At 34.2% G+C, this 21,308-nt stretch overlaps 1 protein-coding gene and 1 long non-coding RNA gene across 4 annotated transcripts in view; both read left to right on the top strand.

The window, feature by feature from the left end:
- Efa6 (Exchange factor for Arf 6) overlaps nucleotides 1–21,308 on the top strand; it is a 196,111-nt gene that overhangs the window by 33,103 nt on the left and 141,700 nt on the right. The window lies entirely within an intron of this gene.
- LOC140442920 (uncharacterized) overlaps nucleotides 10,487–21,308 on the top strand; it is a 35,221-nt gene continuing 24,399 nt past the window's right edge. The window contains exons 1-2 of the long non-coding RNA XR_011951175.1: nucleotides 10,487–10,830; nucleotides 12,537–12,563. This is a non-coding gene — a long non-coding RNA (uncharacterized lncRNA). The remainder of the gene's footprint in view (nucleotides 10,831–12,536; nucleotides 12,564–21,308) is intronic.

Raw genomic sequence — 21,308 nt, 5'->3', positions numbered from 1 at the left:
AACAAAAGTAAAATATCTTAACCATAACAAAAATACTAAAACTAAATATTAAACAATGTTTTTTTCTATTTACCGTATGGATTTTAACAGTACGACAAATACACATACAGTACCTGGCCAAATTATTAGGCCAAGCAAGGAAAAAATTACTCACGGTTCACAATTTGTTGATAGCTCACTACAAGTTTAACCCTAATTAGAAAACTGAAATACAGAGAGGATAGGTAATACGATATAATAGTAAAAACCAACCTAAAACTGACGGTTTAAGACGTTTTCGACTAACCCACCTTATATCTGAAGGAATACAATACCTTATAATCCTATTACGGGGGTACATGAATGGTTAGAGATGAACGACCAGTGTCGTAGAGTATATGATTGAAACATTTATTTGAACTAAATAAATATATTTTTTAAATTGTACTTATGTAAATTGTATTTTGTAATAAAACTTATTTATTTTATTCAAAAATAAAAAGTTTCTTGCCATTTGTAAAAGATACATTTATTTAATTAAGGAAAAAGGCGCCAAATGTCGCCTGGCAAAATTTCCAATGTGTTTTAAATGTATCCATTATTTTCGAATCCGGAGAAAACTAATAAATATTTTTGAAAAATTTAAACGCAGAATGAGTTCAATTGGATTTATTTCGCAGTGGTAGAATGGAAGTCTAAAGACTGTGATGTTTCGCCTTTCCGCCATTTTGTCAACTACGTATTTCTTGAACTTAGATTTGTGTTGCCGGGCAATTTTTAAAAGTTCTGCTTTTACCATTCCATCTTCGTAAGGCAGATACTTATTCCGCAGCCAGTCAAGAATATCCTGTTTCTTCCACGCATTCGTTAGAAGTCTTTCTACTAGACGTGAATGATAAAGTGCATTATCTAATACTATAATTGAATTTGGTGGTATGTGTTCAATCATTTACTCAAAATACTCTTCGAAAACATCAGCTGGCATCTCCTCGTGATAGTCTTTTGTGCTTTTGGATTGAAATTCCAACAAACCATGCTTAACAAATCCTTTTTCACTGCCAATGTGAGAAATTATTAATCTACTGCCTTTACCAGAAGGTGGGGAGATACCAGTAGACCAACCTTCCATAAAGGCTTGCCTGGAGCTTAATATATTTTTATCTGACCAAATTTTTTTTAGAGTATGACCTGAGTTTACTTACGTTTCATCCTGGTAGAAGATGGGCCTTTCTTCAGCCCGGAATTTTCGTATGAATCTTAGATAATTTCTTCTCCAACATCATCTTCTCCTCCCGGTCAATCAAAAGTGATTTTCAGTCTGATTTCTCCCACCGGAAATTTAATTCTTTTAAAACTTGCCACAATTTAGTTCGTCCGATATGAGGCAAATCCGGGTGGTCTCTAACTTCTTGTAAAATTTTGTTTAGGTTTGGTATTTCTTTTTTGAAAAAAAAAATCCATGAATTTTCCTTCGAATACCATTTTTGGCAAATTTATCAATTTCAATAGGCTTTTTCCCTCTCTTTAAGTTTTCGTTTGTGTTTGGGTTAGCTATACCGTGTTTTTTTCTTTCTGAGAGGAACCTATATAAAGTTGACTCTCCTACGCCAGTCATGTTGGCACAACTTTCGACTATGTTGCGAACAGTGTTTGTGGGATTCTGAGAAACCAGAGCATCGTGAACATTCAGGACAATAGTCTTCTCTCTTGGTGAATAGACAGACTTACTGACTGTACGCAACAGTACCGGTGTAAAACTTGATGATAAAGCTATCACAAACAATCCAACAAAACGAGCACGAGCGAAAGGTACGTATATGTTCGTAGGTATATGGAATAAAAAATCACTCACGCACTGCATATAATTCGCAAAAGAAATATTCGAGACGCTAATTACTGCCGTAGACGCGGAAACACCGACGAGCCGTAAATTACATGCGATCAAAAACGTACTAAACAAAAAAATTGTTTTCGTTCGTAATAACTTCACCCTTTCAAGTTAAGTTTCGAATACAATTATATTATTAAAAATCTGGGGAATTCCATCTTAATTATCTTGCAACGAATAGTACCTTCGGATATGAATTCCAGGTTTTCTAATAAAGTGATTAAACGTGAAGATTAGTATTGAAATATCCAAAGAGATAAGGTATTCTTATTTACAAAATTGTTAAAGGTTAAATTCTTATTTTTATTAATATAACATAATAACCAACATTGGTCGTGAAAGTTTTAATTGTTTTTTTGCTAAATATATTAGTATTAAAATATTATCAATATTATATATAACAGTATTAAAACATTATATTATTATTTAATGAATAAACACCTTAGGAACGGCTATGATTTACGACCGTTTTATGAGTTTGAGGCATATTTCGTGCTCTCAACAATTTTTGAACAGAGAATATATGAAGTTATTTCTCTCATGATTATGAATATATTAGAAAAAAATTACTGTTTTGTTCTTTTCTGTGAATATTAACTCTTAGGTAATTAAACTGTACTAATAAAGTTAACAAAAAACATTTATTTATTAAAAAAGTAAAGAGCCTTTGGCTGCTAAAAGAGCTTGAACACGTCGAGGCATGCTCTCGATGCAGGCTTGAATAGTTTCCTGTAGGTGAGGATTATGATTCCATCATATATGAGCGTTTCAAGTAACTCCCTTTTATTAGTAATGTTTTTTTTTTTCGCAATCTCCCTTTTTAGTAATTCCCACCCATTATCAATGGCGTTCATATCAGGCTAGTTGCCTGGCCAGTCAAGAATTTTAATCTGTTTTTTGTTTTAAATAAGTTGAAATACTCCTAAAATCGTGTTTTCCACCACGTAGAGACGACCTGTACCTTTGCCGGATACCACAGACCAGACCATGAGGGACGGTGGGTGCTTGATGATGGGCACAATGCAGTCGAGCTTGCATTTATCGTTGGGACGTCTCGGAATATTCTTTTTTTTCTGTCAAAACTTGAAAAACGGATTCGTCCGAGAAGCAAACTTGAAATCAACAAAATTTTTAGAAATGCTCATGTTTTTTTAGTTTTTAATATTGATATTCAAGCAAAACAACACAAATATGCCTTTTTCCAGTCTTCTACTGTCCAGTTTTTGTATTTTTGTGCCCATTCGAAACGTTTCTTTATCATAGCCGAAGTAAGCCTTAGGTTTCGAGCTGGTTTCCTAGCTACCCGTTTGTTTTCGACGAACTGTTCGTTCTGAAACACAAATTCCTTCATCTCTTATCTCCTGGGTGAGCATTCGCAGTGGTTTTTTTCTGTTTACTAGGCAAATATCTCTTATTTTGCAATCAGTCCTAGGAGTAGTCACGCGATGTCTTCCGCTGTGACCCTTACGATTTGGATCCAAACTGATTCAAGACGCAATTTTTTGTTTTATATTCCTTACAGAACTTCTGATACTCCTACTATTGCTGCTATTTAATTTTGAGACATTTGTCGAGCTTTTAGGAATCCAAATACCTGGCCTACTCGTTTTGGTGACAGATCAGCGATTTTCCACCATCTAAAAATGTATAATACCCTTAATTATACAAATAACTTCACTGCATATGTTTATAATCTAAAAAATAATAAAAAACGATAAATCATTTACCTCTGCAATAAAATTTTAGGTCAAAACCGTTTATAATTCAAATGTTAACAGACAGTATTTGAGGTTAAATGAACACTAGTTGACAGTACGCCATGATGTCTAGAAATGGCGGATAGGGCGGCGTTGCCAACGTTAAAATAGTACAATAATGTTACCATACTATACTAAACGTTGCTATGCGAGAAAATAATAACATTCCTGTTAATAAAAATTATTAATTTTAAAAAATGCAAATTTTTAATGCTTGGCCTAATAATTTGGCTTTCTCTAAAGCAACTACAACGCAGATAATACACATTGCTCAATACCCTTCACTGATGTTGAATGTAGCATTGCATAAACTTATCCAGCTCAGTGGCGATACAATCTGGTCATGACATTACGCCAGAATTGCCGTTTCGGGAGTTTCCTCGGTGATTTAACTTCTGTTAAACAATGTGACACATTTTAAGAGAAATGTACTCAAGGCCTTAAAATTATACATGGCACAAGCCTCAAGAAATCATAGTCAAACATTTCTGGATAATTATGGAAGCTACAAATTTCACTGAAACTTAAAACTTTTTGATTGAGTAATAAAAAATATGTTCGAGTAGAAATTTTCTTCTAAAATTTCCAAATACAGTGCTCAACAATAATTGATAAAGATCAAAGTAATATTTTACGCCAGAAATAGTCCGAGTTTGTAAAAATTTAATATAATTAAAATAATATTAATATACCCACTTTGATATCAATTTTAAAAGAAAAAAATGTTATTGTCGGCATCCGTTTTCTTCTTCTTTTTTGAATTAAAATTGAAAAAAACCAAAAACTGGGTTATTTTTTAATTTTACGCACAAATTTTGAGGTTATGTGAAAAACTGTAAATAAAAAAGTTGTGGATCTTTACCTATTAATGATTACCTACAACTTTTGTTTGTTGTTAAACTGTTTTTTAGCCTTAAATACTCAACTCCTTCCACTTCCCGACCTCAGATCGTCCGTAAATTATTTTTCCTGTAATTTTTGTTATATTTTCTTTCTTTTAAAACGGGTTCTATCCTGTTACTATTTTTTTTTTGGTCTCATATCGGCATGATCTATGAAAGCCATTCAGTATCCGCACGTGTGACCCCGCTGGTAGCCTTCACTTCTTACACTACTTCTTCAGTCTCAGCTTCTTACACTTTGTGCCACGTAAACAAAACATTTTTGGTCTTTGAATGAACCTACAAAAAATACTAGGCAACTCATGCCAAAAATTGTTTATTAGACTCGGCGTGTTGTCCAATTCAGCCTAAAAGTCTTGTTGGACAATTTCCCGTCGCTTGTAATAAATAAACACGTACTTTTGTTTTATAAATAACTATTATCTCGTAGCTATGCAATTGAATTTTTCAATATCAGAAATCTTTTATTACAGAGCAATAAATTTTCCAATTTTCTCTCGTTAAACGACGCCATCGTTTAATTTAAAACGCAAATAAAAAGGAAACAACATTATTCGATACGATTTTATTTAATTTTATTTAATTGATTTAGAATTTGCAACGAGTGTATCTTTTTGTGTCCCATCAATTAGCGGGCTTCGTATTGAGACAGAAGTTCGTCTTTTAGTGGCCGTTTTAATTTACATTTTCTTTTGATTCGTGTTTTCGTTTTATCTTTAACTATAATTAGGTTATAAATTTAGAACGGCGGGTGTGCCACTGTCAATAACTCAGTGTCATAGTGTCTTTTCTGCTGTTCGACTGCACGGTCTTGGCACTTTATATTATAACTTCAGAGAGGGCGATACTTCTTGGAGATCCACACAAAAAATGTTCGGTTTGGTTTATTCTTTCGTGTGATACAATTAGCCGTCACCTATTTTTAAGTTGTAATAGGGATTTTACTACTAGATAATTAAAATAATAAGTAACCTTGTAAAATTTTAGTTGTAAGTTTTAGCGTAGTATTTAACAAGTTTATATCTCTGTAGATTTCTGGCTGTTTTTTATCTCCTTTTTTGAATAGTAGAATTAGTTCGCTCGTTCTCCTTTCTTCCGGTATTTTATTGTATTTTATAAATTTATTAATTAATGTTCTTGATCTTTCTGTCATTGCTGCTCCACAATATTTTGATAACTCGTTTGGTATCCCGTCTTTACCTGCTGCTTTTCTGTTCTTCAGGTTTTCAAGTATTTTCCGAACGTCCTGTACATTTGTATATTGTTCTTCATTTGTGGTAATTTCTGGTGTTTCCGGTTCTAGCGTCGTTTGTTCTTCCTCTGTATAGAGATTTTTAGGTAGTCAATCCATGTATCCATTTCTATGTGTTTTGGTTCTATTAGTTCCTTTACCTCCGTTCTTTGATCTCTTATGAAGCGCCATATTTCCTTTAACAGACCGTAAAAATCATGTTCAATTTCTTTCGACAAGCGTTCCCAGTGATCATTTTTTGTTTTTCTTACAAGTGCATGTGTTTCGTTTCTAATTGTCTTGTAATTATGGTATGCATCTTGTGTTTTGGTTGACATGTATTTCAGATAAGCTTTTTTCTTTTCTTTACATTTTTCCTTCACATCCTGCATTTATTTTTATTTATATTTCTTTCACCAAGAACTTACTTGGCCGGCTAAGATATTAGACTTAATTTTTGCCCAGCTTTCTTCGACTCCATCACTTTCTGTGATATATGTACGAGGCGTGTTTTTTAAGTAAGTACCGTTTTGGACTTAAAAAAAGACGTGCGAAGATATGGCAATAATTTTATTTTTACATGAAAGCCTGTACCTTAATCTACTTTTCTACATAATTTCCGTGAATATTGAGGCACTTGTCATAACGTGGCACCAGTTTTTGAATACTGTTGTGAATTTATTTAACTGCTATGTCTTTATTTAATTTATAATGTCTTTATTAATTTATTATATTGTTCTTAGCGTAATTCATTAAAAAGCACGATAATTTATATCAATTTATTTAACGAATAATACATAATTTATATAAGCGAACGTAACAATTAAAATCGCGGGCGCGGGTCTTCAGATATTAACTAATTCTTCATAACAAAATTCCTCCTTAAATATAAAGTCCTGTTATTCGAGAATGAAAACAGCTGTTTCTCGAAACCCATCGAATAGACTGCTGTTTTGGCGAAAGGCCTATGATGAGTCATTTCCACGACTCGAAACTTCCAAGCGGGACCAAAAAAACCAGTCTGCGGTCTTCGCTGAGAGATCGTCGCACTCTCAAATAACTACAACAAAAAAGAATTAGTCATAATATTTACAGTTTAGGGTCAGAATTTATCGTAACAATACCCTCCTGATAAAATTCTGCCGCCTGACTTGTTAACCACTGCATCACAAATGTTTTGACTTCGTTATCGTCTTGAAGACGCTGACCGCCCAGGTGTTTCTTCAAGTGCTGGAACAAATGGTAGTCGCTGGGCGCCAGATCAGGGCTGTATGGAGGATGATCTAGAGTTTCCCATTTAAATGATTTGATGAGATCTTTGGTCTGATTAGCCACATGTGGACGGACATTGTCATGCAGCAAAACGATACCCTTACTCAACTTGCCACGTCTTTTGTTCTGGATTGCACGACGCAGATTTTTCAATGTCTCACAATAAGACGCTGCATTGATTGTCTCATTACGAGGCAGAAACTCCACTAGCAATACTCCTTTTCTGTCCCAAAAAACTGTGCACATGATTTTCCGGGCAGAAATTGTTTGCTTAAACTTCACTCTTTTGGGTGATGATGAATGTCGCCATTCCATGGAATGTTGTTTCGATTCTGGTGTGACGTAGGCCACCCACGTTTCGTCACCAGTAACAATTTGGTCTAAAAAATCTTCACCTTCACTGTGGTACCGCTCAAGGAAAGTCAATGCACTGCCTAAACGTTGGGTTTTGTGCAAATCCGTCAACATTTTTGGAACCCAACGTGAACACAATTTCCGGTAATTCAAGTTCTCGATAACAATGCGATACAAAACACTACGAGAATACTGAGGAAAGCAGTCGGACAATGATGAAATTGTAAAGCGTCTGTTTTCTCTCACCTTTTCGTCCACTTTCTGCACCAAATTTTCATTAACGACCGAAGGACGCCCACTCCGTTCTTCATCATGCACATTTGTGCGGCCATCTTTAAATGCTCTCACCCATTTCCTTACCATTCCATCACTCATAATGTTTTGTCTGTAAACTTCAACGATCTCACGATGAATATCGATCGGTTTTACGCCTTTAGCACTAAGAAATCGTATAACAGCCCGTACTTCACAATCAGCGTGACTCACGATTGTTGGAGGCATCTTAAACACTGGAGTAAACAAGTATACAATGAAGATTCAGACTGTAATGGCGTCAGTGCGTAGACAAGAGATGTAGGTAACCAGCGCTCATGCGCGGAACGCCGACCGTAGCGCTGCGGCGGCGGAATTGCAAAACGGTACTTACTTAAAAAACATGCCTCGTATTTCTGCTTTTTTCGGTTATTCTTTTTTGGAATAGGTATCTTGTGGAGTCATCCTGTAAGCTTTCGACTTTTATCTTTGTGCTGTATTCTGGTGTTTTGTTAAAACGTATATGTGTTTTCATTCGGATTTTGCCCAATACCAATTTATAATCGCTTCCTATTTCTGCTGATGTTAGTGCTCTTACATCCAAGATTTGAGAGGGCTGTAACTCTCTATTCGACAGAATATAGTTTATCATAGATCTTTGTTCTCTACGGTTTTCAAAAGTGTATTTGTATTGTTCTTTGTGAGAGAAAAATGTATTATTAATACGTATCTCGTTTATGCTGCAGAGGTCCGTCTGAAGGTTTCCGTTTTCATTTATGATATTTTCGTTATATCGCTGTTTTATTGCTGGAACTATATCATTGCCAACACGGGCGTTAAAATCACTCTTAATGATTATATATTAATCATTTGGGGTCTCGTTTATTACAGTATGAAGGTGTTTGTAGAAGTTTTCCCGTGTGATGGTATCTCTGTTGTTCTCTGGTGCATAGATTGCTATCACATCCAAAGGTTTGAAATCCAGTTCAATTTTTACATTTACTATTCTTTGAGAGGTATATTTACATTCTTGTACTTGGTGTAAAAATTTTCTGTGTACTAACAAGGCGACTCCTTCTTTGGCTCTGGTTTCTTTCGCAACATCACTGTAAATCATCAGATAGTCATCTAACATAATTGGAGCCTTTCCTTTTTTCTTCGTCTCTTGTAGTGCATATATGTCTATATTTCTTTCTAGGAGCTCTTTTGTAATTTCCTGCTCTCTTGTGTTTAGAGACTTTACGTTCCAAGTACAGATGCGAAGTATATTTCTCATTTTCCATAAATTCGTTGTCCTCTTTCTCGCGTTATTCGTCGTATTGAAATCATTCCTGTTCCGAAGCATAATCCTGTTTCTATGAGCTGTATGGCTTTAAAGTCTATCAGTAGGGTGCTAACCTGGCTGTAGACCCCCTCCTCCTTTATCCGGACTTGGAACCGGCAACAGTTCTGTCGAGCTACTCGATCCACCCAATAAAACTGCCTTAATAACACTATATGGTGAAACGGACACATTAACACAGAGATGAAGTCAAGATTTTATAAAGTCAGTGTAAGACCAATAATGACATATGCCTCAGAAACAAGACCCGACACAGTCACAACGCAAAGGCTACTGGAAATGGCAGAGATGAGAGTACTGAGAAATTTAACGTACAGTGTATAAATGAATGGAAACAAAATAAAAAAATAGAATGGAATAACTATATAAGCAAAACGGAGGAGACCCTTGTCTTCAAAATAGCAAGAAATAAGTGACCAATGAACAAGCAGAATTGTTTATAAAGAGGAAGAAAAAGAAGAAATTAGTAAACAAATATGTATAGTAAATAATTTAGAAGAAATTAGTAAACATGGTCTCCATCTGATTAAGTTTTCTTTCAAATAGGAATTTTTAGCATAAAAAAACTGTAAAATGCGTTCAAAACTGAATAAAATCTTGCCAAACATAGTTCTGTTGACTTCTTCTTTTATACTAACCCTATCCATTTGCAACTGAAAGCTCATTACAAATACAAATCTTCAAATAGAGGTAAAAGATCGATAGTGGATGCACCATGGTACGTAAGTAATCAAACACTTCACTACGACATAAAGATTCCTTTCATCGGAGAAGAAATCCGTCGAGTCACGGAGTCACAAAATGAACGTACAATTCACCATAAAAATGAGCTAGTAAAGGAATTATTTAACAATGGTCCAGCCACAAGAAGATTCGATAGAACCTGGCCCCAAGACCTACTTCAAAACTAAACCAAAGTAGAATAAGGTGAGACATCATTGGATGTCCCTCCTTCACGCGCAAAACCTGTATGATGTAGATTGTAAATACACATAATTATAAAAAAAATAGAGGTAAGGATTACTGTCCATTGCCGTATGGATCTAGTTGAAACCAATCAGGTTTTTTTAATTATGAGTTTTTCCTTTATTTGTTTAGTTACAATAGTTACATATTAAAAAAACCCCATGAATTTTCTTTCCGTTTTTTTCCCGAAGCGACTTTTAACACGAAAAAAAAACCGATGGCTAAAAATGGTCATATAATAGATAATTCATCCCAATGACCTTCAAAGAAAGGAACAGACAATCCTATAAGTATTAGATTTCTTTCTATTTGATTTACTTTAGAATTTTATCTAAAAAAATTGTTTATCATTTTCAAAGATTCTCTATTAACAAAAAGATTTACAAGGTCGTTGAATTAATTTAAAGTTATTTGTAAACACAATAAAAAATTTAAATTATCTGTGAATGTAAATACTGATAAAACGTAAAAGGACGAAAATAAAGCAGTTACGAAACTATTCCGAAGATTATAATAGTCTAAATCGTATGATTCATACGGTGACCAAGAAGTATATTTTCGAATGTGAAGTAGTGTGTCTGTAATTAATAGATGATTAACAAAATCACTATACTGAGTGTCCCAAAAGTTTTAATAACCAAAAATGTGAAAGATTAAATTCAGTGTTTTTAGGCATATTTCAAGTGCCTCGTATTTGCTGCCAAAACTCAAGATCAAAATTCCATGCTGTAGGTTTTGAAGTTTAGGCTCTAACAATGAAAATTCCACAGTGAACCGGTCAATGGAAGTGATGAATTTTATTGATGTCATGCGTCAAAAATCGTGTAACAATTATTTGAGGATCAACTGAGCAAAAAGCGATAAATCCAGTTTTAGACATTTTTTAAGTAAATACTACAAAGTACTTGGTTTATTATAGTTCAATCTACATTATCAATTATTATTCATTTCAGGCAATGTGCTTTAAATCCAATGTATATTGCTATATGAATAATTCAAAACCAAACAAAAATGTATTAAATCGCATTTTAAGACCAAGGAAACTGACATAAATCCATCATTTTTAACCAAACTACAATAAGTGATTGAAAAAATATTTCTGTGAAAGTTTTCTTCAGGTTGCGCAAATTACCAAAAGATGGCAATGCCAATTCTATTCATTTTGTTATGCGTAAGAATTTATTTTGCTTACTTAGGTACTTTAGAGGGAGTTGTTTGTTTGTACAGTTGCATTAGATACTGCATGTTAGTTTGTTAAAATGGAAGACGTTATATCTAGTATTGTGTCTATAAAAGGTGGTAAAGATGGTAACAAGAAAGTCAAAAGAGAATGGCTAAAGTGTCGGTTAAAGATCGGTTAAAAAAAGTAAAAGTTAAAAACACATTAACATTTATTATTTCTAACGGTTTTAAATGGCGATTTTTAATTATTTGTATGTATGAAGATAAAGATCCAAGACAGGCGAATTACTTACTACAACAAATGACCAAGTAGAGAGATGGATAGAGCATTTTCAGGAGATGCTAGGCACGCCCAGGGAAAACGCAGATGAAATTGTCGAAAACCCGCAATATGTAGACTTGCGTATATCTTTCGAGGCCCCTTTCAAAACGGAGATAATAATAGCTATCAAATCTCTGAGAAATAACAAGTCTCCGGGAATCGATAACATTGCTGCCGAAATACTTAAAACTGATCCGCATCTAACTGCTGAACTTTTGCTCCCCATAATCCGAGAGGTGTGGGAAACAAACCGCATTCCAGCAGACTGTAAAAGCTTACATGATTAAGCTTACAAAAAAGAACAACCTCACACTGTGCAAAAATTGGAAAGGAATAACCTTGCTTACCGCAATAAATAAAATCTTCACGACCATCATACTTAAAAGATTAACAAACAAATAAATATAAATTGAATTTCGAGCTGGTCAAGCAGGCTTTACCAGACCAGAATCCTCCTGCATATACCACATTAATGCTGTGATGTTATACACACCCCTATATATGGTTTTTGTTGACTTCAAGCGTTCCTTATCTCATGCTGCTTTATGGAAAATTTTAGAGCTAAGAAACAACCCGCATAAAATAATTTCCATTATAAAGTCATTGTACACTGAGGCTAAATGCAGCGTGACACACAATGGAATTAACAGCGATGAATTTGACATACTTACTGGAGTCAGGCAAGGATGTGTGCTTTCTCCGTTTCTTTTTAACATAGCAGTATTAACATGTTCTCTCCAAACTAGACTCCGACACAAGAGGGATACAATGGATGTTAACCACATGCCTAAGCGATCTGGAGTACGCCGACGATTTCTGCATGTTAGGACAGAGGTTCCAAGATGTGGCTGATCAATTGGAAACACTTTCCACGGAAGCCAAATAAAGTAGGTTTGAAAATATTAGTAAAACCAAATCCATGAGAGTAAATGCAAGAAACAACACGCTATTTACTATCAACAACATGCAGATTGAAAATGTGGAAAACTTTACGTAAATATTTTTGAAAAATTTATAGGCAGAATAAAAGATTACATTATTATCGAGTTCCGAAAGTCCCTGAAAACTTCTATAATGTTTATTTTATAGGTTACAGGGGTGAGAAAGAAGAGAAAAGTAAGTGTGATTTTTAATTTAAAATATCTCATTTAAAAGAAACTTTTTGTTTATTCTAAGGGACTTTCGGCCCTCGGCAATAATGTTATTTTTCATTCTGCGTTTAAATTTTTTAAAAATATTCATTAGTTTTTTCAAGATTCGAAAAAAATAAATGCATTTAAAAAGCATTGGCCCGAAATTTTGCGCTTACACTCTTCGTTTTGCTCAGTTGCTCCTCATTTCTTTAATAACTTAAAGATACTGACTTCATTTGCGTTGAAATGCAAAAATTGCACCTTTAACGCATTTTGATTTTTGTCGATAGGTCAAAAAATTGATTTCGTGCGCATAACTGACATTCAACATTTGTTTCTAAAAGAACGGTTCACACGACAGAAGAAGTGCTAATTTTTGTACAAAATTATCTCAGTTACATTTCTTGTTTGAAACATTTTTCCTTGTTGATTCAGGTATCATTTAAATATTTAATTTTCATAAATTACCTCTGGTAAGTACAAAAATGTGCGACCTATTATTCAAGCTATCAACTGGTGTAAATTTGTCTAAAAATTATTTTTTCTATTCAAAAGTTTTTGATTTATATATTTCCCCGGATATGTTGTTCATTTTCTTCCGTATACATGTTGAGAATTTGTTTCATTTCGACTGCATATTTTATAAGGTTTGCAACGTCTTGGCAGCTTTGATTCCAACGCGATTGAAAGTGTTTGCTACCCATTTTAAAAGGTTTTTATAGATGGGTATAGAAACATTTGAAGCTTTATTTATTAGGAAAAAGACAAAAGGAAAAAGACAGTTAAGATTTGATTTCACGTATAGTGCGCCTGTGTATCCGCTTATAGGTATTTCGGCCTAAAAGGGCTCTTCAGAACGGCTATTCTCAGTCGCTCTGAACGTGAAAATAAATCTTTTCTGTCTTATAAAGCAACTCTAACATGGCTTCGTATGGACGCAAATAGCGACATCTGATATTTAAATCCATGAATTTGGTTTCGAAAATTAGTTTAAGGATCTTTATTTATTCTTTCAATTACTAGTTGTGTTTATGTTTATAGTTTATGTTTGTGTTCTACATTTTTGTTGTTTTCTATATGAGAACTGTTTTCTGTCAGAGGAAGATGTATCAAAAACTTATTAGTTTAAACTGCAATTTGCTTTATTCAAATCCCACGTTGAGAAGATTTCTATTATAATGGGAAAATGCTATATCTAGAGTTGCAAATGTCAGATCCAAGACTGAATTATTTCCATTATTTGAGTACAATAGTCAAAATTTCAAGCCAGAGTTAGGCAAAAAAATTAAAAACAAATCTATTTAGACCGATATTAAAACATTGAATAATTGTAGTATGGAGCTATCGTCCAGTACCTTCTGAGAGGGTTATGAGGTAAGCAGATTTAGAAATATGCTTAATATTCTTACCAATCACTGTCCTTTATATGCGAATGTGAAAAATTTTCATAAATATTGATGCACTTTATGACATGACCCTAGCAAACCGTGAAATTGGTCTAAAACCAATATCAGAAGTACTGAAGATTTCATATGAACTCGTCCATCATCTGGAACGATCCAGGAACAAATCAGTACTTCAAGACGTTCAAAAATCGACTGAAAAGTTCTTGCGTAAGTATTTTAGTATTGACCAGGAATAATAAAGATTGATTTTCCATAATTAGGACAATTGTGAAGAGGTATTTTGTTCTCAGCTCTGAAAAATACTCCCAATAAAGAAACTTGAGGATACATTGAGGATACTAAGGCACATTTGAAGCCAAATCGAAGAAAATTGGTACTGCAAAAGAAGCTTCTAATTTTTAGAAAATCGTTGGATAGAGTACACCATCCTAGAAAACTACATTGATACCGAAACGTTATTTTATAAGTTAATTCCGAGTCTAATTGTGTGAAGTGATATCAGAAGCCCCTTTTGACCTTTATAAATTAAATATTTTTACTAATGTTTGGGAATGGCACTCCACCCAAGTATTACACATAATACACAGTCCATGTCATTATATAAGTGTAATAATAGGTTCGGGTTCGGTTAATAGGTGTAATGAAAGGACTAACAATTAATTAATTGACATTCATTATCTGTCTTTTCATTATAGACAACTCCCACGACTGGTATAAGTCTTTTTATTTGAAGAAATTGAATAACCGTAAAAAAAATTACGATCTATAAAAATCTTACAGTACTGTACACTGGAAGAAAAGAGTTTCTATTAGATAAAAAATAAATATTTAAATTAAATCATCATTGTCTGAAATATTTTTCTTAAGTATTTTTAAAACGATGTACGAGAAGAATATACGTGGAGAAGATGAAAAGTTCTCAGTTGATAAGTGAAGAATTTTTTTAACTAAAAAATACATTTTTAATTCTTGTAGTTCACCAAGATTATCACCAACTTATAAGTACATATACTCCAATAATGGGAATAATTCGGTCGTGGATCTGACGTTTGCAAGTCTAGATTAGCAACTTTAGACTGACACTTCTAATAATGATATTCTTCTTTTCAATGGTAAAGCAATATCTTTCATCCAGGAAACCGGTCTAGGGTAGCTAAAAATCTAGGCTGGCATATGGTTGACCTTCCATAAGCAGTTTTCTACAACGCTTTGCAATGCTGTCAATTTTCGTAAGATTGTATCACAGTCTGGGAAAAAAACTGTTTTCCAGCTTTGTAGTGGAGGAGGAGTAGAATTTTGTCGAATTAGAACTTAGATAAAAAACATCTCCATACTGCATTGGTTTGACTCAGAAATCCATACTATTAATGAATGTAAAATACTAGAATTGTTGAGAATCTGCGTGCTGCGACGCTCAAAATACACTCGTGATCATAAAATCAGGGTCATTTGAAAATTTCAAGTTTCTTAAATATTTTTGCCTCTGGTGCAGTAATAACCTTTTTTTTGGCTAATGTATTTTTTATTTGTCATCAATGTTTGTTTTGAAAGAAAAAAATGGTTTTTTATCGTTTTTATTGAAAAAAACAGAAAACAAATCAAATTGTTGATAAAACAGACATACGAAAAAAAAATGGAAAATACAGAACGTGGTAAAAAATCACTGAAATTTCAATGACCAATATCGTGTATTGCCTCCCCTTGCTCTAATAACCTCTTGCAGACGACGGAGCATACTCTCAATTTTTCTCCGGATTACATGTTGTGGTATGTTATTCCACTCTCCCACTAACAAATCCTTAAGCTCCTGTGCGTTGTTAGGAGGAGGTGTATGGGTTTGAATACGTTTTTTCAAATCGTCCCAGAGATGTTCTATGGGATTCAGGTCCGGAGACCTAGCTGGCCAGGGTACTCTCGTAATTCCAACTTCGTCCAAGTATTACATACTGATCCTGGCAACGTGCGGTCGCACGTTGTCCGGTCGCACGTTGTCCTGCATAAAAACGGCGTTTTCTCCAAGCCCTGCCATGTTGGGCATAACATGTTCTTCCGGAATCTCCGTAATGTACCTTCGTGCAGTTAGGGACCAATTTTCGATGAAGGGTAATTCTGTGTGGAAGTCGGAAGATATACCTCCCCAAGCCATGACCGAGCCTCCACCAAATGGCATTCTTGGAGCAATGCAAGCTTGTAAAAATCGTTCACCGGTTCTCCTCCAAACTTTTACACGTCCATCGGATCCAGTTAGGCAGAAATGCCTAACTTCATCTGAGAATAAGACTTTGCTACAATCGTTAATTCCCCAATGCGCGTATTGTCGAGCAAAAGCTAGTCGTGCAACTCGAGGCACCCGGCCAAGTGGCGGTCCTCTAGCCATTACCCGATAAGATAATCAAGAAGAACGAAGTCTTCTTCTGACTGTTGCAACACTAAAATTGCGATTTCGTACTTCCTCTAGACGATTTTGATGCATAACCGCAGTTGAGGTCCGGTTTCGTAAAGCCTGAAACACAAAGAAACGGTCATCTAGTGCCTTGGTCGTTCTTCTTCGTCCAGAGCCAGGTTGCCTGGTTAGTAAACTTGCCTCCTGAAAGCGTTGAAGCACTCGTTGAATAGTAGAAAGGCTAACGCCAACAGTTCTTGCGACTTGCCGTTGAGTGTGACCGTCTTCCACAAGTGTAACAATTTGTGCCGTTTCAACAACAGTCAAAGGCATTTTTGTCAAAAAATAAACACTAATAAATATAAATGGTGGCAATAATAAACGTTTGTCCGTTGCATTTGAACAGAAAGTCGAAGCACAAACGAGACATTTAAAACAAGCGGAGTTACAGGTAGCGTTCATTTTGGGAAGTGTGCACTTTACCGCGAAATCGGCACTATTGGAATTCTTTGTTACAAAGGAAACCGCAACAATTCTCAGAAACATGCATTAGTTTGTATTTGTGTTATTATTATTTACGATAAAGCTCGTTAAAAATGAAATATCGGTGATTTTCAAGGTGACCCGGATTTTATGATCGCGAGTGTATAAATATCTCAATATCACTGTACGAATAACTATGAAAGAAGTAAAAACAACAAGAAAAGCGCTTAAAAAACAATAAAGCAACAGGCACCAATCTCAGGTAACATCTCAGCTGAGCTTATTAAGTACGGAACAACAAAATTGTACGAAAGTATAACCAAACTATTCCATCAGAGCATTAATGGAATAGAAATTCCAGAAGAATTGAAAACATCCTTCACATCTAGTATACATGCTGAATTGTCAAAAAATTGTTTTTTTGACAAACAAAAGATTGACACCTTTATTGTATGTTGAGTATCAGCTGCTCATTCCATAATTCATAGTCTTGGTGTTCAGTAGATTCCACAACTACTTGCTGATAAACAGAACAATTTTTGTTTAATAATGACAGTATTGGTAAACGTCCGGTAGGAAGTTTTTTGAGCACGAGGGTGTGGTGCTGTTTAGAATATTGACGGAAGCAGTCTTAACATTACCATCACGAATAGTTTAAAGCAGCTATGTACCGAAAATGTGGAGAACGGTAAATGTTACTTTCATTCTCAAGTAAGAAATAAGAAGACAACACAAAAATCTATCTGGAGAAGAAAAACCGTGTCTTAAGGTGGATATCTCTGTAGATTTTGTTGAATAAGATAGCCAACATTATTTAGGTGTTGAATAAAACCAATAGCTTACAGTTTCCAAATGTATTTTCGTATAACAACCGTATTAGTTTATTGGTGTAGTATAAATTTATTACTATTACTTAAGTCGACTGGCTTTTAGATCTGGCAGTCTATTTTCACGATTTTATGTAGTAATTAAACTTACTCATCGAAACGTTACAACAACGTTGTATCCTCGAATTTTATCGTTTTTGTAAACAGTTTAAATCGAAACAAATACACAGAGAGCTATCACAATATTATCTCCTCATTCTATTCTGACTGTTATTATAATGTAATATGGTGACGGCCAAATTATCGATATTACCGACACGCAGAGCAAAATCTAATTTTAAAACATTATCGCATATTACGCTACGGTATTACCGATATTATCTATCAACGTTTCCTTTGCTAGCTAGTGCCATAAAGTGGAATAACAAAAATTAAATTTAAGCTATAAAGAACGAATCATGTCCATAAGAATACAAATAGAAACTACTGGGCATTAGTTTTATTCTTAAAATGTACGTGAGACATTAAAATGGATCCGTAACAGATGGGATAGATCTGCTGATCCGTAGCAAAGTTGGGCAATTTTCAGTCTCCAGAATGTGACTACGGCTATAAAGGCACACCATACACATATATAACACAAGAACACATTAATATAAATACCTTCACCAAACATATTCAGAACCGTGGAGTGACTTAATTAAAGCAATACGCTGATACGTAGTTTCTACATCAACGTGTATAGATTTTAATGTTTACTTGGAGTAATAAGTATGTAATTTATAGCATTTTCCCTAATTTGTATATATATATATATATATATATATATATATATATATATATATATATATTGTTATGATTCATTTTATCAGCCAAAGATAAAATTAAAATTACTAAATAGACCATCTAAATAAATTTTCAAGATATCCTGGAGAGTTTTTATGCTATGTAAAAATAGAAAATAATATTGGTTTGCTCTTAACATATTTCAAAGTATAAAATATAATAATTCAAAATATTTCAACTGATAAACTATAAAAGATATTTCGAAGAAATGAAAGTCCATTATCTTTGGATTACCTGTAGTAAACAAAATTTAAGATATGCATAAATTATTTTCTTTGTAAAATATATTCGAGTGCCGTGAGGGAGCTTAAGTGAAATGAACAATGCGACCGGCTTTTCCAAATGGACTTGTACAGTGAATAAGACAATAGAATCGAAATATTTAAAATGTATAATTCTCCGTTAGTTTTTAAGAATTTGTAGAACCGATTAGCATGTTAATAGTTTTTAGGAAATTTATAATTGTAGGTAAAATTGTTTGTTTGTTATCTAAATGGTAGATGGGGATACGTATGACGAGCTTTGATTGGAGGAGATTAAAGAAGGTGAGATAGCTATGTAGGAATGAGAGTTTAGCTAGAATTTAGAGGGAAAAAAGATAATCAGTTGTTTTCCAAGGGTGCAAGGCGAACAGTCGTTGTTCTTTGGCGGTTCCCGAGTGATAGTAAGCATTAGAAGTGAATGTTTGGGAGTTTTCGTGGACTAAGTGTATCCTGACGGAATCTGATCCAGTAAAATATTGTAAGTCATACTTTTCTACTTATATATTCCAAGAGTCACCGTTCAGGCCGGAACGAGAGATTCAGTTTATCGAGAGGAGAAGAGGCTAGCATCTTTTGAACGATACGTGCATCTGAAGGAGATCATTGAAGACGAGAGGCTCGCAATAATTTGTTGTAAGATTGCTGATTACCTAGGGAACTGCTAAGAATAGATAGTGTAGGCTACAAGGAACATGGATTTGGACAACTCATCATCAGAGAGATAGTTTTTTTTACCATTCGTCAGTTTTTCTTTATCAACAAAGTTTTTTTTTAATTACTTTAGAAAAGATAGAAATATTTATCAGGAGATATAAAACAACAATTTTGATTTGAAATTTTAATTTATATAGTATATAACATTAATTTTTGAAGGTTCGCGTACGTAGAACAAAATTTTGATAATCATTATATGAGATATTTTTTGTTTAAGATATTTGAGTGTGAATTTTATTTCAATATATAGGTAATTTTGTATCATATATGTATATTATTCCGGTATTCCTTAGACCTTACCTATCATATGTAAAGCATAGATATTGAAACACGAATATAACCCTGAGATAAGAGAATTAAATAGTGTGATAAAATCATAATTGCATCATTTAAATAAGTTTAATTAATTAATTAATTAGCTAATTAATTGCTTGGCGCACCTCTGACTTTTAATATCACATTAATATATATATATATATATATATATATATATATATATATATATATATATATATATCCAGGGATTTTACAGTATTCACTGCCTTCCCGCGCTCAACCGTTTCTATCTCTCTCTGTTGCCTCATTCTCCATCGTTTAGGCCTTTCTTACTCTTGGCGTCGTCTACTTCCAGGATCTTCGGGGGTCGTCCTCTTTTCCTCCTTCCTATGGGGCTCCATTCGGCTATTCTCTTTATCCATCTGATATCGTTAGTTCTTCTTACATGTCCATACCACTTTAGTCTTTTTTGTTCTATATATGTTAGTATTTCTGTTTCTATTGATGTTCTTTGCTTTATTTCATCATTACTTCTCCTATCCATTCTTTTTATTCTGCAGCATGTTCGCAGGAGTTCCATCTTTGTTGCTACTATCTTACTGCTGTTTTTTTTTGTTTATAATCCAATTTTTAGCCCCATATGTCATAATACTTCTCACTAATGTTTTATAATTCTGTGTTTTTGTCTTCATATTTAGGTGTCTATCCCACCATACTGAGTTAAGTTGTTGGATTGCTGTTCTTGTTTGTCCTAATCTTTGCTTAATTTCTTCCTCTGTTGTTGCCTTTTTCGTGATTATAAACCATCGTTTTCTTTGATTTATACGTTGTCGTCAATCTTGAGATCTTCTATGTCTTCTTCACTTGTAGATCTAGGCCAGCCTTGGTATATTCTTCTTGTAGTTTCTTCATCATGTAACTGCGGTCGTCTTGGTCTTGAGCAATCACTACTTGATCGTCTGCAAAGCTCAACGTATATAGGTATTCGTTTCGTACCGGTACTCACATGCCTTCGTATTTTCTTTTCCATGTAGTCAAGTTTATTTTGAATAGGGTTGGAGATGTGGAACAACCCTGCAGGAGCCCTTTTGTTGTGGTGAAGTCTCTTATGATTCTTGTTCCCATTTTAATGGACACTTTATTTTCTTTATACAGAGCTTTTGTAGCTTCTACGAGTTCCGTCTGTATTTCTAATTTGTACATTGCCTCCCATAGTTCAGACCTTGGTACAGAGTCATACGCCTTCCTCAGGTCCACAAATGCCAAATGTATATCTCTATTTTTTGCTTTTTTCTTTTCCAACAGTTGTTCCACTGTGTATACGTAGTCTATGCATGATCTTCCTGCCGTGAAGCCTACCTGATCCTCCTCGATTTTGCCTTTTATCGCTTGCTCTATCTTTTCTCGCAGTATCTTCCCATACAATCTTCCTATTGATGATATTACGCTTATTCCTCTGTAGTTTTCGCATCGTTTTCTATCTTCTTTCTTAAATATCGATGTCATTTATGCCTCCGTACATTCCTTTGG

The sequence above is a fragment of the Diabrotica undecimpunctata genome, chromosome 6 (genome assembly GCF_040954645.1).
Source record: "Diabrotica undecimpunctata isolate CICGRU chromosome 6, icDiaUnde3, whole genome shotgun sequence".
Taxonomy (NCBI): Eukaryota; Metazoa; Arthropoda; class Insecta; order Coleoptera; family Chrysomelidae; genus Diabrotica; species Diabrotica undecimpunctata.
The sequence above is the reverse complement of the archived record's forward strand: the minus strand, read 5'-3'. Positions and strand labels throughout refer to the sequence as shown.